Consider the following 15,371-nt stretch of genomic DNA (forward strand, 5'->3'; position numbering starts at 1 on the left):
GAGAGCGATGGCTAAGCGATTTTTCTGCTGAAAGCGTGAGCCTGGAAGACAAAACTGGTCGTCGAAAGCAAGTGGAATCCGGCAGGCTCGGTGGTTGGAGAAAATCAAAGGGGACGAGAATAAAGAGTAAAAAGCGAGATGGAAACCAGATCCGTGGATCTGTCCATTGAGAAATTTTCCTATTCCAGTGGTATCGGGAGTCTGGCCGGAGGACGCGGTGGGAGTAAAAGGGGCCCAGCGGGCAGGAAAGTAGGATGATTGAAGCGGCGGTGGTGGGAGTCATGGGAGCCTGGACGGGGACGACCTTGCTGGCTGTGTGTGCCGTGTGTGCGCGCGGCTGACACACGGGACTCGAAGTCTCGAGGCAAGACGGTGTGGACCCGTCGACTGTCCCCATAGTACTCCGCAGAGGCGGCCCTGTGCAAGAGCACCGGCCCGATCTGGCTGGCAGTGTCTTATTACGCACGTTGCGGCACTTACCGCACGCGAGATTGCGTGCACGCGTGCTCTCTGGCCGATAACGCGAACGCGCCGTGCGCGATGCACCCGGTGACTCGTGACGCACGTTTTTCCGCGATGCACGCGCCCCGCGCCGGATTTCTCGATGGGTGAACGTTCGAAGGTCGTTCGTCGACGTTCGTCGCCGAGCAGTCGGCTCTCGGCTCGCCTCTAGACCTATGTTTTCACATGGAAAGCAGATTCTTTTCTGCCGCCGCGAAGGAGATACACAGGCCCGTGCGCAACTTGTCACCGGCTCGCCGATTAGAATAGCCCGCTGATGTACGCATGCGCGTCGGACGAGCCGTTTCGTCGCCCGGCGATGGTGTATCGAGTTTCTTACCGTGAATCGGATAATTTTTCTTCGTCCCGTGGTGTTTACCGGCAGATATCGATCCGAGGGTTATCGATCAGTGGAAATTCCGGGATTAGAGGATGTTCTTTCGTTCTGGTGCAGTGTTCGACGGTTACAGTGAGCGAGTCGGTCGTGTTGTCCGAGTGTAAACGTGTGCACGGCCGAATTAAACAAACGCCGGGACTGTTGATACGTCGTTAAGCGGGTTTAATGAAAGAGCGCAAAGGATATTTTTCCATTGAACGACGTCGATGAAAGGCATCATTATGCAAATGGCATTGCAAGATTGACGGACAGGGTTGCTTTCCTCGACAATGCATGCGTGCCAGTATTTCTGGATGAGTAGACAATTAAATGACGTTCGCGCACACTTAATGAAAGGATTGGTTGATCTTGATTAATGGTGCTAGAATTAAGTGTGCGTAACTTGATCGACGGGGGATTCCTTTATTCGGTTAAGTGATGAAATATATTATTACGCGGTGTACGCTGTAAAACTGACAGCTGGAATTGTTTTGCCGGAGTCCATGCATGCCTGACAGGATTTCTTAATAAGTGGATAATTAAACCTTATTGGTGAACGTTTGAAGAAGTAATTATTTCATCTTAATTAGTCGGTGCACGAGTAATTACGTGGTTTCGCACACTGCAGCCCGTGCAATTGTTCGATACCTGGCAATATTCCGAGAATCCGTTTATTTTTCCTATTCCAACGTTGCTGAAATTCTCAAAACTTAATTTTATTATTCTATACCATTAACGACCCTCACGATATTCGCATTATCCGATTTTTTATATCATTTTTGCTACGTGATTGTACCGTTGAAACGAAATATAATTAGATTAATCGATACCAGTTTAATCGTAATAATTGAATTAGAGAAAATTAATTTAATCACATTTGCCGAAATTAATCAAATTTATTTGCAGTCCGACATCGGAAATTTCTCAGTCAAGTACATATATATGCATATTCGACGGATCCTCTTTCTAAAATTAACGAAATTAAATCCCAAAAATTCTAAAAATTATGAAAACCAACGAGATCAGAAATCTCAGATCTTGACGCAATCCCTTTTCAAAATTAACGATCTTAAATTATAAAAAATATGAAATGTTCTTCGAGTTTCATTTGAAAGAATTTAAGGTACGGATTATCTATATTTCATCCATATCATAAGTCACGAGGCTGCCGCTAGCGCCCAGTAGGGCGTAATTATGCGAGTAAGAAGAACCGGAGTTTCCACGTAAGGATAAATGATTCGAATGATCGATAAATCTTACGTAACGGAAGATTGATACCCGCTTAGGCTAGTACAGTTCGGGGTAAAAATAAATTGGGAAAAGCAATCAATTTGCCCGGAGTCCATTGCCGCGATCCTCTCAAAGGACGTCGAGACGCGACATCAGGATCGATTAACGAGGAGGCAGCTTAGGTTATTTCAACGATTCCCGGTTAATACGCGAGCAAGGATCGATTAAAACCCCGTGGATCGCGATGACGAATGATTTATCGGGCGGAGATTTTGGTACGCGTTACGCTTAAATCATGGCTGATTCCGGCGAAATAATTGAAATTGCATCCCCGTGAGAAATTTAAAATAGGATTGCACGGTTATTATTAATACTAGCAGGGATCGCGTTCGAATCGAATGGCCGACGTAATTAAAGCGCATGCCATAATCCAATGAAACTCCTATAACGCACATACTTAATTAGATGAATGATAATTAATTAAACCGGCCAAGTGTCCGTGATTAAACGAGTGTCGATTAATTAAAACGGATCCCGCGAATATTTGTATGCCATACTACTCGCCTTCCGCTTTAAAAATCATCGCTCGCGTGCTCGCGAAACAACCTCGTGCCCGATCGTGCCCGATAATAATGGACACTCTGCTCGTGGCCGTTTTATTTATTAATACCACTCGCCGGCAATTAATTACAACCTACCACGCGAATTTGTCTCGAATCCAGCGAGATATTTAACAACCGTTATCGGACACCTCGCAGCAGCCGCAGTCGGCACTAGAGGGACGCCTAACAGCGGAACACGCGCAACGGACGCGATAGAGATCTGCCAGAGCTGAGAGGATCGAAAGGATCGAAAGAGGCGCGACCTTATCGATCTCAACCCGCGAATCTCTCGCTGGCGAAATGTATCGGGGTCGACTCGAACGCTGTTCACGTTTTGCACAACGTCCCTGCGTCGGGATTCCCCGTCACGACTGGCCAACACACCACCAGGCAACGCGAGAATGTCAACGGCTGCAACGTGACCGAGTTCGACGAGACTGACGGAGCAACGCTATTGGTCCGTCTGCCGGGGATGCAATTTCACCTGTGATAACGTAACAAACCCACCAGCGCGAAGGAACCCCGGCTACTTTTTGCTCCGATACGTACACCAACCGCGGGCAATTTGGAGCGTGTCGGGCCATTTTCGAACGTGATTCATTGCTTCGTTGCCCCCTCGAGTCTGATACCAGGCCAGGTACCACTTCGGCTTCTCTCCTTCCTATCTCGATATTACTTTTAACGATCCCCAACCTCCGCGCGAAAGGTCAGAGGCACGATTTCACGCGATTTTTGAAATTCCAATTCGCTCCGAGCCCAGTTCCCTGGTAGCCATTCGACAAAGCATTGCGAAATTCGTCGAAAGGAACGCGATAAACTTGCTTGGCAGACACGAATTAGTCATAGGCCGTTCGCTCCGGCACAGTGTTCAGGCCGGGTCTCGCTACCTTGACTCTGGCAGTAGGTCGGGTATCACTTCAGCCTCCTCGCTCCCTTTTCAGGTTATTTTTAATTTAATGAACCCAGAAATGGGATTTTTGTCGCTTTTCCGGACGTTTCAATTGGTCCCGAGATAGGGCTCGTTCGAATGTAGTCGCGTTGAGAGGAACGTGACAAACTTGGCCTAAGTGATCTGACCTAGATCGGTCATAGGCTATTCGTTCGGCTGCGACGTTAAGTGGGATCAATTAATTCGAGGTGAATTAGAAGTTTGCACTCTGCTACTACTTTCTATATTAGTTTTAATGATTTCAACCTGAATTCGAAAGGTCAGAGGCACGATCGGGTTTTCGGATCGTCTGAGGTTTAGTCGAACGTGAAGTTGAAACGGAGATTTCCGAGACGCGTTGAGGAACGGAACAAGCTTTGGCTAAGTTAACCGACCTGGATCAGTCAGAGACTATTCCACTCGCTAGAGTGTCATAGATTAAGATTTTGACAACGTGACACCGATGTCAGATCAAGTCTTCAGTCCTCTCTTGCTATCTAGAGTTCACTTTTAACGATTCTAGACTAAATAGAGGACGACAGGAGTCCAAGTTGGTCTAACTTAAATTAGTCATGTCATTAGGCTATTCGTTTCATTACTATTAAGCGTAGATTAAAATTTTTCCACCTTAGTCTAATACCAAATTAGGTGTACTTTGACTTTCCTGTTCCTGTCTAGAGATTATTGGCAGAATCTTGATATCTTAACCTCAGCCAAACGTTCAACTTTCAGCCTTGGTTCAAAAACTTCCTAAATTCGTTAAACACTTGGTCTTCCTTGAACTTAGTCTGATTCTAAACAATTCGACTCGAATCCGTGTCATAGTCGCGGTATTAGGTCCAAATTAGGATTTTCTCATCTCAACTCTGACGACACTTCGAGTAGCAAGTTTCGATTGGGTTGAAATGCATGGGAACGAAAATTTCAATCAATTTTTCGAATTCCAAGCTCAGTGGAATCTAGACCCGTCAGAAAAATGTTCGATAATCCGTTGAAAGGGACATGACAAACTTGGTCTAAGCAATCCGACCTAGATCGGTCACAGGCTATTCGCTCGACTTCGGAACGACTCGAGCCGCGATCGATTAATCGACGATAGATCAGGATCGCTGTTTTCAAATATCGCGAATAGTTAGTTGCAGCTGTTCGCTCGGCTACGTTCAAGTCCACTTGCGAAACGCTTCAACGCGTTCCTCGAAACTAGTTTTCGTGGTCAGCAGGATTAATGACACGAAAGTGATCGCGTAGGTCTGCGCAGCGTAGAAGTGGCGTTGAACAGAGCGTTCGCCAAGCACGTTTAGACGAAAGTGACAGTGATTAGTGATCACGGTGCATACCTCCGTGGAGCGTTCACCAACGCGGGACTCTCTTATTATTTCGCAAAATTGAACGAATCGTTGTGTAAAAGTGACCGGTGAAAGTGACCCGTCTGCAGCCACCGTGAAGCTCTGTCTCGTGATCGTGTCGAGGCACGAGAAAACAAAGAGGAAGCCATCATCCGTCTCATCGCGAATTAATCTTCGTTAAATCGATGTGCGTTTAATTACCTTCTCGATCGTCAGCGTGAAATATGCGAATACTGACCGAGCACTATAGCACAGGTCTCGTGTCGCAAACCTTGCAACTCGAGGAATATATTTGTCATGCATTAACCTAGTAGTTTGCCACACTAGGTACATCTGTTGACCAAACAGGTTCGCGAATGCTCAAGTTCCTACTATCCACGAATAAACTGAACTCTTCGAGTTTCAAAATCTGAGAAATCTGAACCTAACCTAGAATATGTAATTTTATTCCAGTGGCTGGAATTGATTAGAATATTCGTGGGTGATATAGATAGTGAGGATTGAGGAACACGAGACGAGAAATACAGATTTTTGACGAAGAACTGGCGTGGAGTCGTAACGATGAGAGAACAGGAGCAGGAGGATGGTTTCCGCACATCGAGTCTTCGACAGGAGTTTGATCGCTGGCGAACGAGACGCCGAGGAATTAATGAAATATGCAATTAAAGGATCGAATAGACAGGGATAATTGAAACATCCATGGGTGGAAAGGAGGAAGAGGAGGCCGGGGACATAGCCGTCAAGATGCCGGAGGCCACTCTGAAAATATTCAACGGTGTGCAGGTAGGCTTCCCGCGCGTTTCCATCTTTTTCCCACTCCAGCGACATCTGGACGCGGCCGGGCAAATTAGGAACGCGTGCAGCTTAGGGTGCATCCTAAAGCGGCCGGGTGTCGCTCGCGCTTGCGGCCTACTTCAATTAATTCCATTCGAGTGTTCGTTTGGCGCATTCGTTTCCACGCTGCTATCCTTTAGTCGCCGGTGCACGAGCTAAGGGGACGAGGGAATTTATTATCTCGCTGAATTATTAGGTAAACGTACCGGGCCACTCTTAAAGGCGTGTTAAACGACGAATATAAATTGTAGCCGAAATTCAGCTCCTTTGATTTATGCTTTTCGCATTACGTATAGTTACGACCACTCGCGCTACCTGTTTTTACAGTCACGCGTGCTATTGCAAAATTTACATCGCGATGATGGTATGTTGTTTCTTCGCTGCAACGATTTCTTTTTAACCTAGCCTAAATAACCGTTTTCAAATTTTAATAAAAATTCTGTATTTGATCTTATTATTCAATTTTTTCTTTTGTTTCTTTTCCCTTTTAATATGTTGACTGCCTAGCATTGTTTATCAAATAAAATTTCCATTATTATTAGGATATAATGATGGATTATTAAAGAATATAGCAAAAAAGAACGCAAATTATTAATATTCTCTATTTATTAACGTTATTTAAATTCTAAAACAAACAAATATAAATTTAAAAAATTAGTGTCGCCTATCATAGTGACAGTTAATGTTAGCTATCTGATTACTTGATTCTTTTTAATATGTCGACTGTCTGGCATTTTTTATAAAATAAAATTTCAATTATTCTTAGGATATCATGACGGATTATCAAACAATATAGGAGAAAAGAACGCAAATTATTAATATTCTCTATTTATTAATGTTATTTAAATTTTAAAACAAATATAAATTTAAAAAATTAGTGTTACCGGTAACTGGTGATCATAGTTATAATTAATGTTAGCGATCTGATTACTTGATTTCTTTTTAATGTCTAACACTTTTTATGAAATAAAATTTCCATTATTCTTAGGATATAATGACGGATTATCAAAGAATACAGCAAAAAGGAACGCAAATTATTAATATTCTCCATTTATTAACGTTTTTTTAATTTCTCAAATAAATATAAATTTAAAGAATTAGTGTCGTCAGTAACTACTACATCATAATAGTAGTCAACGTGTTAATATACGCGTTATGAATTTTTCAATATTTTTTCTTATTACATTTTTGCAAGTTTTGTCTTCATTTGTCCATCGTGAAAAGGGTTTAGCGTTAATTTTATTTTATTTTACTTTTCGCGAGGTACAGAGAGAGAGCAGGTTGTTTTCATTTGATTGGAGTTTGGGAGAGTTTAAATAAATGAATTGGAGGGTTGGTCGAAACCAAGTGGAAATGAAAATATGTTTCCTTGTTTTTTATGTGTCTATATAAAATTCAACGAATCGCAGTGAATATTAATGAATAAAATGTTACGCATTGTGGGAGTTGCATTGAGTATGAAAAATAACTGCTAAAAGAATATTTTTTCATTTTTACCTATTGTTGGGGTTGTTAAACGAGAATTTTTCTTCCAGTTATTCGGCATTGATAATTAATTTTTATAATTAAATCATTGGTTTCGTTGCTTTGGAAAACATTGGAGTAATTGAATTAATGTGAAGACCACGTTGTTACCAACATTGTTTTTTCTTTATATTTATTTTTGCATATTTATTTTTATCACTCTTTTAAATATTTCGAAAATGTCGATTGTCGTAATATTATTTACTTTGTCGTTGTTTCACAAAGTACTGTACACTTGTTATTTATTTTTAAATAACTTGTACTCTTGGTCTTGATAGGTCGTTGCCCTTTTTAAATGTCGTTTTCGAGTGTCAATTGAATTTTTATTTTTGAATGCCATTGAATATCAAAATTAGTGAAAAATAAAAATACGTTTCTATAATTCTGTTTTTACATATCTAAATGGTTGATATTATGTCAATAATGTTTTATGAAAAGTACACGTATTTATTTCTTGTAATTTTTATGTAGTGACATAATAAATATTATAATAATATGGAATTATATTATAGTAGGCATATATAGTATACTGTATACATTAATGTTATATTAATGTGTGTAATTTTGCTGTATATAGATAATAATAATTAAAGAGTTATAATAAATATAAATACATTCCCATATGATTACATTTTATATTTTAATAAAACTTAACATTAATTTTGTCAAAATCAACTGAATATTTTTAATATCTGGAAAAAATCAATTAAAGTCTAAAATTGGTCATAATAGTTGATTTAATAATTCCTAATTAATATTAATTTAAATAAAAATAAATAAATAATTAAATATAATTCTTCTGTTTCATCATAGAAAATTATTTAAGGATATTCAACTGTTTATTTACAATTATTTATATTTATCCTTACTCTGAAATGGAATATACAACGAATTATCAAAAATTCTTGAAATCTAGCTCATCTGCTAAATATTTATAATTTTTAGAATATTTCCTAACCGTCCATTGTATTTAAATATCGAAAGTGCATTTAGCCATCGTTCACCTAACAATAGCAGCCATTTAAGAAATTCAGCAAAGGAATCGGAATAGTAAAATACGATAGAAGTATACGGTTCTAGAAAACTAGAAAAAAGAGACATACATGATTCATAATGTGCGATACGCATCCTGAGAGTATGCCATAACTCACGTACAACAGCTGCTTTTTTGTTTTATACCAACGTCTATCGTGCACTTCCTTTTTCCATTCACCGTTTCCTTCCTTCTTTCTCCTTCATGCACCACTCTAACATCGCGTGCATATGTCTATTTGCCTTTTTCGTTGTTTATCTGCTTCTGTCACTGTTCCTATTTTTATACCGTGCATCTATTTGTCAGATTTATATATAGAAACGATCACAGGCTGAAAGAAAATTGCCTATAATTTATAGCAGCCCTTAAGGATGTTGTACTTAGGGCACAGTACACATTGATTAATGATAAATCCTTTGGAATGTTCTGTGAACTTCTATGAAGAACCAGATAGCAATACGTGGAATAATAGCGTTATATAATAGAGTTCTGAAATGCATTGTTTTAGATCTCCATGGTGTTCGATGATACTTTGTTATAATATCTAAATCGTAATTTGGACGTTATTTCAATGATAATTAATTTAATAATTGTTACTTTATTTATTGTTTTTACTTTTACTATAATATATTATTTTTACTGTAATTATTATTTTTATTTTTAATAAAATTAGATAAAGACACTGCAATTATAAAATGGATAAAATTGAAAATAACGAAGTTCCGAAATATTTTGTATTATATCTTCAAAATTTTTATGAAGATTCTATCGTATTGCTAAATTCTCCATCTCAACGATAATTTAATTACATAAAAATATTAAGATTATAAAATGGAGAAAATTAAAAATAGTAAAATTCTAAAGGACTAAATTCTGTATTGTATTTGTAGAATTTTAAGAAAAAATTTTAGAAAAATATAATAAAATAAATTATTCTACATAAACTATTAAATATAAAGAAATTAAGTGATATTAGTGAGATGAACTATAACAGAAAAATAACACAGAAGAAAGTAATGAAGTATAAAGTATAATGTTTTATATAATAATACAATTTTATAGTGTTATAATTTACTATATTATTATTATATCATAATTTTATACCTGTGTTATAACATTTATTTGTTATATAAGAAATAGCAAAATAAATTATTCTACATGAACTACTAAATATAAAGGAATTAGGTGATTCAAATGACATAAACTATAACAGAAAAATAACGAAAAAGAAGGTAATGAAGTATAAAATATAATTTTTCATAAAATAATACAATTTTGCAACTGTTTAATAAATTTAAAATTAATCTTAGGTCTATGCTATAATTTACTATACATAATTTGTAATATATTCTATTTGATTATATTTTAAATTATTATATTATAATTTTATATCTATGTTATAACATTTATTTGTTATAACATTATATCTATATTTTGCTGTCATACTACATTAACCGTGCTTTGGGAGTACACATTAAACGTATGTCTTACACTGGTAATGGTACCGAATATTTCCAGTTTCATTAGCAGCATTGCAACACGTTTATTACCCAGCGTTTATAACGTCGATAATTAGAATTTCGCATAGCAAATGGTTCAAGTAAATTTCGCGATGGAGCAAAAATTATCCCATAACAAGACCTAGCTGTATTTTCAATTTACGCGATAAATTTGGCCAATAAATACCCGTGGGTAACAGAAATAAATTGTTCCGTTCATTTAACGTTAATTAAAATTCTCTCATTATCCTTGAAAATTGGATTACAGTGTGATCATAGTTTTCTTTGTTGATTTTGTCGAGAATTACAAAAATTCCTCCACTTGTAGCTTTTAAAGGCATAGTCCGTTTTCACCTTTCTTTGAAGCGTCTTCATTACACGCATGGAGAAAATAACTTTGTTACTCAATACATGCTGCGCGTCTTATTGACAATCATCTTTCATTGCCTGTAGTAAAACACGTAGTAAAGCAACACTGTGTCAAATCGGTTAATAACCGCGAATAGCCATGTAAAAACTGTTGAGAGGGGACAGATACGAGTCTATAATGCGATTAGGTGCTATCATTTTTAGAGACGATTTGCGAATGCGATTTGCAAATTGCAAACTCATATTGCTTTGTATATAATAATAAGAGTAATTTGGAGAAACATTTAGTACATTTTTTTTTGTGTATCTTATTTGCATACGTGCATTATGCATCGAGCAACTGATATTATTTTGTATATAATAATAATAATTTTGTAAATTGTTTTTGTATATTATCTGCATACGTATAGTATGCATCGTGTATACTATAATATAAAATAGTATAATAATTTAAAATAGCATAAAATATATAAAATAAATTTAATAAATTTTAGATATAAGAATAGTGCAAATAAATTAATAATATCTGGAAGAATCTGTCAATATTTAATATACGATTGATATGAAGCAGTTTAGAAATACAGTGGTGTACTATAGTATTAGTGTTTTGGTATATTTTTCATGTTATATTAATATAATAATATTATAATGTTATATACTATACATCGAGCAACTGATATTATTATTTTGTATATAATAATAATAATAATTTCGTAAATTGTTTTGTATATTATCTGCATACGTACAGAATGCACTGAGTATTCTATGATATAAAATAATATAATAATGTAACAGTATAACAATATAAAATACTATAAAATGTATGAAATAAATTTAGTAAATTTTAAATATAAAAATAGTGCAAATAAATTAATAGTATATGGAAGGATATGCAAATATTTAATAAATGATTGACATGAAGCAGTTTAGAAATGCAGTGGTGTATTAGAGTATTAGAATTTCGGTATATTTTCCATGTTATATTTGTATAATAATATTATAATATTATATCAAATATAAATTGAGTTCATAAAAATCTAAATATTTGTTTTAAAAAAAGTATGACAAAATAGTATTTGATTTGACATAATATTCGAATTAATTTTATAATCATTGGCGGCCATTTTAGTATCCATTAAGAATATAATAATATAATAATATTATAATATTATATCAAATATAAACTGAGTTGACAAAAATTTAAGTATTTGTTTGAAGAACAGTATGACAAAATAGCATTTGATTTGAAATAATATTCGAATTAATTTTATAACCATTGGCGGTCATTTTGGTATCTATTAAGAACGCTGAAATAGCAGTAATTTAGAATTCCAAAATGCTGATTTTTTTCTATCGTAGTCATCATTCAATATTATAAGTTGATCTTTAAAGAAATTTTTCAAAATTTAATAATTAAAATTTTTCTTATTATTTCAATTATAATTTATTCTTACTTGATATTTACTAATGATTCATAAAAATTGATTCGATGTAAGCAGTATACTAATTAACATATGTATGAATATTTTCTTCTTTATATCTCTATCATATCCTGATTTCATAGTACAGAGTAAAATTACGTCGAAATTAACGTTACAACATCACTGTTCAGATGAAATTTATTATATCCCTGGCTCCTTGTGTCGTGATCTCAGAGGAGAGTAATTGTTACGGTTCTAGGAAGCGTCCATAATTTTAAGAAGAGATATCTAGACAAAGAAATGACCTCACCGCTTAATAATTTTAATTATATAATCAACTCAATTTTGCTTACCACAACGGGGCTGCCTCCCCTCATTTATTGTGATTGTTCTTTATTCGATACCAAGAAGAGATTCTTCACTTTCTCGTTGAAATGGAACAACTGAATTCATGTAAGGATATAATCCAATTCAATGTACTTAACCTTTATAAGGAAGTTTAATATAATATTAAAATATACACTAAATATTGACAAATTTGTAATATTTACTATATTCGTCACTAGATATTTGCAAAATTCTATAAGCATTTAATTGTTGAATATAATACTGTAAAATTAATTAAATTTTAATTATGTATTCACAATTGTATTTGCAATATACCGGGTGTTTCAGATCTATTGCACAATAGATATAATAATATGATAATATATTCTATAAGAAAGCATGGAAAAAGAAAAATATCAGATAAGCATGGATTTTTGAAACTTTCATTTAAAAATTATAACAAAAATATGACAGTTATTCTTGTAAGAGATGGACTTTTATTATAGTCATTGAATTGAAGATTATTAAATTAATGAGAGCTAAATTTAAGGATGAGAGAGAGAGAGAGAGAGAGAGAATGATTCGTGCATGCCTCATCCATAGTTCTTTCTTTTACACTGTGTAGGAAACTACTAAATAATTAAAATTTTACTTAAAAATTCAGAAAATAACCTGAAAGAGCGAAAGTTACATGAAAAGGATCAAAAAACGATTTTTAAGACCTAATTTCTAAATATTTAGTCTAACATATATATTACATGCATTACGAATCATATAAAAATATACTTTAATTATATTTCTTTCTCGCATATTTATATGTTACAACAATGAATCTACGCTTTTATTAAAGAAGAAATAAACAAATAAAAGGTTACTGCGGTAAAATTTATCGTAAAAGATTAAATAAGCGAATTTTGAAAGAAAGCCTTCTCCGCGGATAACGTAGACCTAACCTCAAAAAATCGGACCCAGCGAACATAGCAACTGCAGAAAGTCGATGCGAATATCGGAGGAAAATCACCATAAATTTTATGGGAATTGATTAAACACATTTATCTTTCATCTTACCATAATTTACCGCCACTTCTTTCCTTGGTATATTATATCAGGCGTTAGGCTTCGCGTGCTATCATGGAAACGTGAGAAGAACAAAACGATTCGATACCGATACGCGCAGAACAACTGGTGCACTTGGCGTGTGCAAAATTTATGAAGTATTTATGGTGGTGTAATAATCATAACCGTTACTCGTAGTTGGCAGTATAACAAGACCGACGTAAAGATCGTAGCACAGAAAACTTGAATTCCACGATCACAGCCGATCCACCAATCGGCCACGCCTTATCGCGAGTGTGCTATTAGCACGTTCGGTGGAGCACGTTAGATGGCGAACGAATGTTTTGCTCCTTCTTTCGTGTGTGTAGAAAAATTCATTTCTTGATAGAATTGGTGTGCGAGTGTAAGTAATTATAGTAATGTACGCTTTTGGTATACGAGCGGGTTTGTTACGCTGGGAATTCGAAGAGTGTGTCTTAATTTTATGAAATTAAGGAGGTGAGGATATTAAAAATGGAAATATTGGGTGGAGAAATATTAAATATGGAATTATCAAATATGGAAATATCAAATGCGGTAATGTAAAATATAGAAATATTAGATGTGGGAATATTAAATATAGAAATATAAAATATAAAAATATCAAATGTGGTAATATAAAATATAGAAATATTAGATTTTAAAATATTAGACCTAGGAATATTAATTGTAAGAATATTAAATATAGAAATATTAGATAGGGAAATATTAAATATAAAAATATCAAATGTGGTAATATAAAATATAGAAATATTAGATATGAAAATATTAAATGTAGAAATATAAAATATAAAAATATCAAATGTGGTAATATAAAATATAGAAATATTAAATTTGAAAATATTAGACCTAGGAATATTAATTGTAGGAATATTAAATATAGAAATATTAGATAGGGAAATATTAAATATAAAAATATCAAATGTGGTAATATAAAATATAGAAATATTAGATATGAAAATGTTAAATGTAGAAATATAAAATATAAAAATATCAAATGTGGTAATATAAAATATAGAAATATTAAATTTGAAAATATTAGACCTAGGAATATTAATTGTAGGAATATTAAATATAGAAATATTAGATAGGGAAATAATAAATATAAAACTATCAAATGTGGTAATATAAAATATAGAAATATTAGATTTGAAAATATTAGACCTAAGAATATTAAGTGTAGGAATATTAAATATAGAAATATTAGATATGGAAATATTAAATATAAAAATATGAAATGTGGTAATGTAAAATATAGAAATATTAGATTTGAAAATATTAGACCTAGGAATATTAAATATATAAATATTATATATGAAAATATTAAATGTAGAAATGTAAAATATAGAAATATTAGATATGGAAATAATAAATATAAAAATATCAAATGTGGTATTATTGAATACAGAAATATTAGATATGAAAATATTAGACCTAGAAATATTAAATGTAGGAATATTAAATAAAGAAATATTAGATATTGAATTATTTGATGTAATAATATTAGGCATAGAAGCATTAAATATAGGAATATTAAATGTAGGAATATCAAAATACATGTGAAAAGTTGAGAAAATTCTTTTTATTCATTGTTCTATTCTTTTGCTCCAAAAAATTGTTTAATCAGTTTTTTTGCTAATACCACTGCATCATCAAATTTCATTTACATATTTTTAGTCGTATCAATATGCTTGTAAACACAATATATTTCTATTCAGATGTCCTGTTTCTAAAACAGCATAGCATTAGTTAATTCAATATAGAATTATTAGAAATATTACTAATAAATATTAATATATTATATATAAATTAAACATAAATTCAATATAAAGTATTAAATACAGAAATTATAATCCTAAATATAAATAGTTCAATAAAGCTCATCCATTAAAAATTTCCCATAAGAAAAATGAATTCTAATTCACTTTAATCGAACTAAATTATACTCTCGCACCGAAACCACATTCTCAAACTCAAAATTTGTTACATATGCCAATAAACACCAAACCACAGGAGTCGATGTTAAATATACTACCTTTCCCAACTAGCATAAATTTTTCTAACACGTTTGAGACGGCGTTTACAATGAAATCAATGTTGAAAATGAAGCACGTTAGAAATCCAGTTACGATTAGCATAGTTACGCCAGTGGGCCCACCTAACCGTTCAAGGCAATTAAGAAATAAAAGAAGACGAGTATGAAAGGAGCATGAATATGTATTTTTTCGGATAAGAGGATCGTACGAGCTGAAACCGCGGCAAGTACCAATAAAATTAGTCAAAAGG

The sequence above is a fragment of the Eufriesea mexicana genome, unplaced genomic scaffold, assembly GCF_001483705.2.
Source record: "Eufriesea mexicana isolate 0111107269 unplaced genomic scaffold, ASM148370v2 scaffold1576, whole genome shotgun sequence".
NCBI classification, from domain to species: Eukaryota; Metazoa; Arthropoda; class Insecta; order Hymenoptera; family Apidae; genus Eufriesea; species Eufriesea mexicana.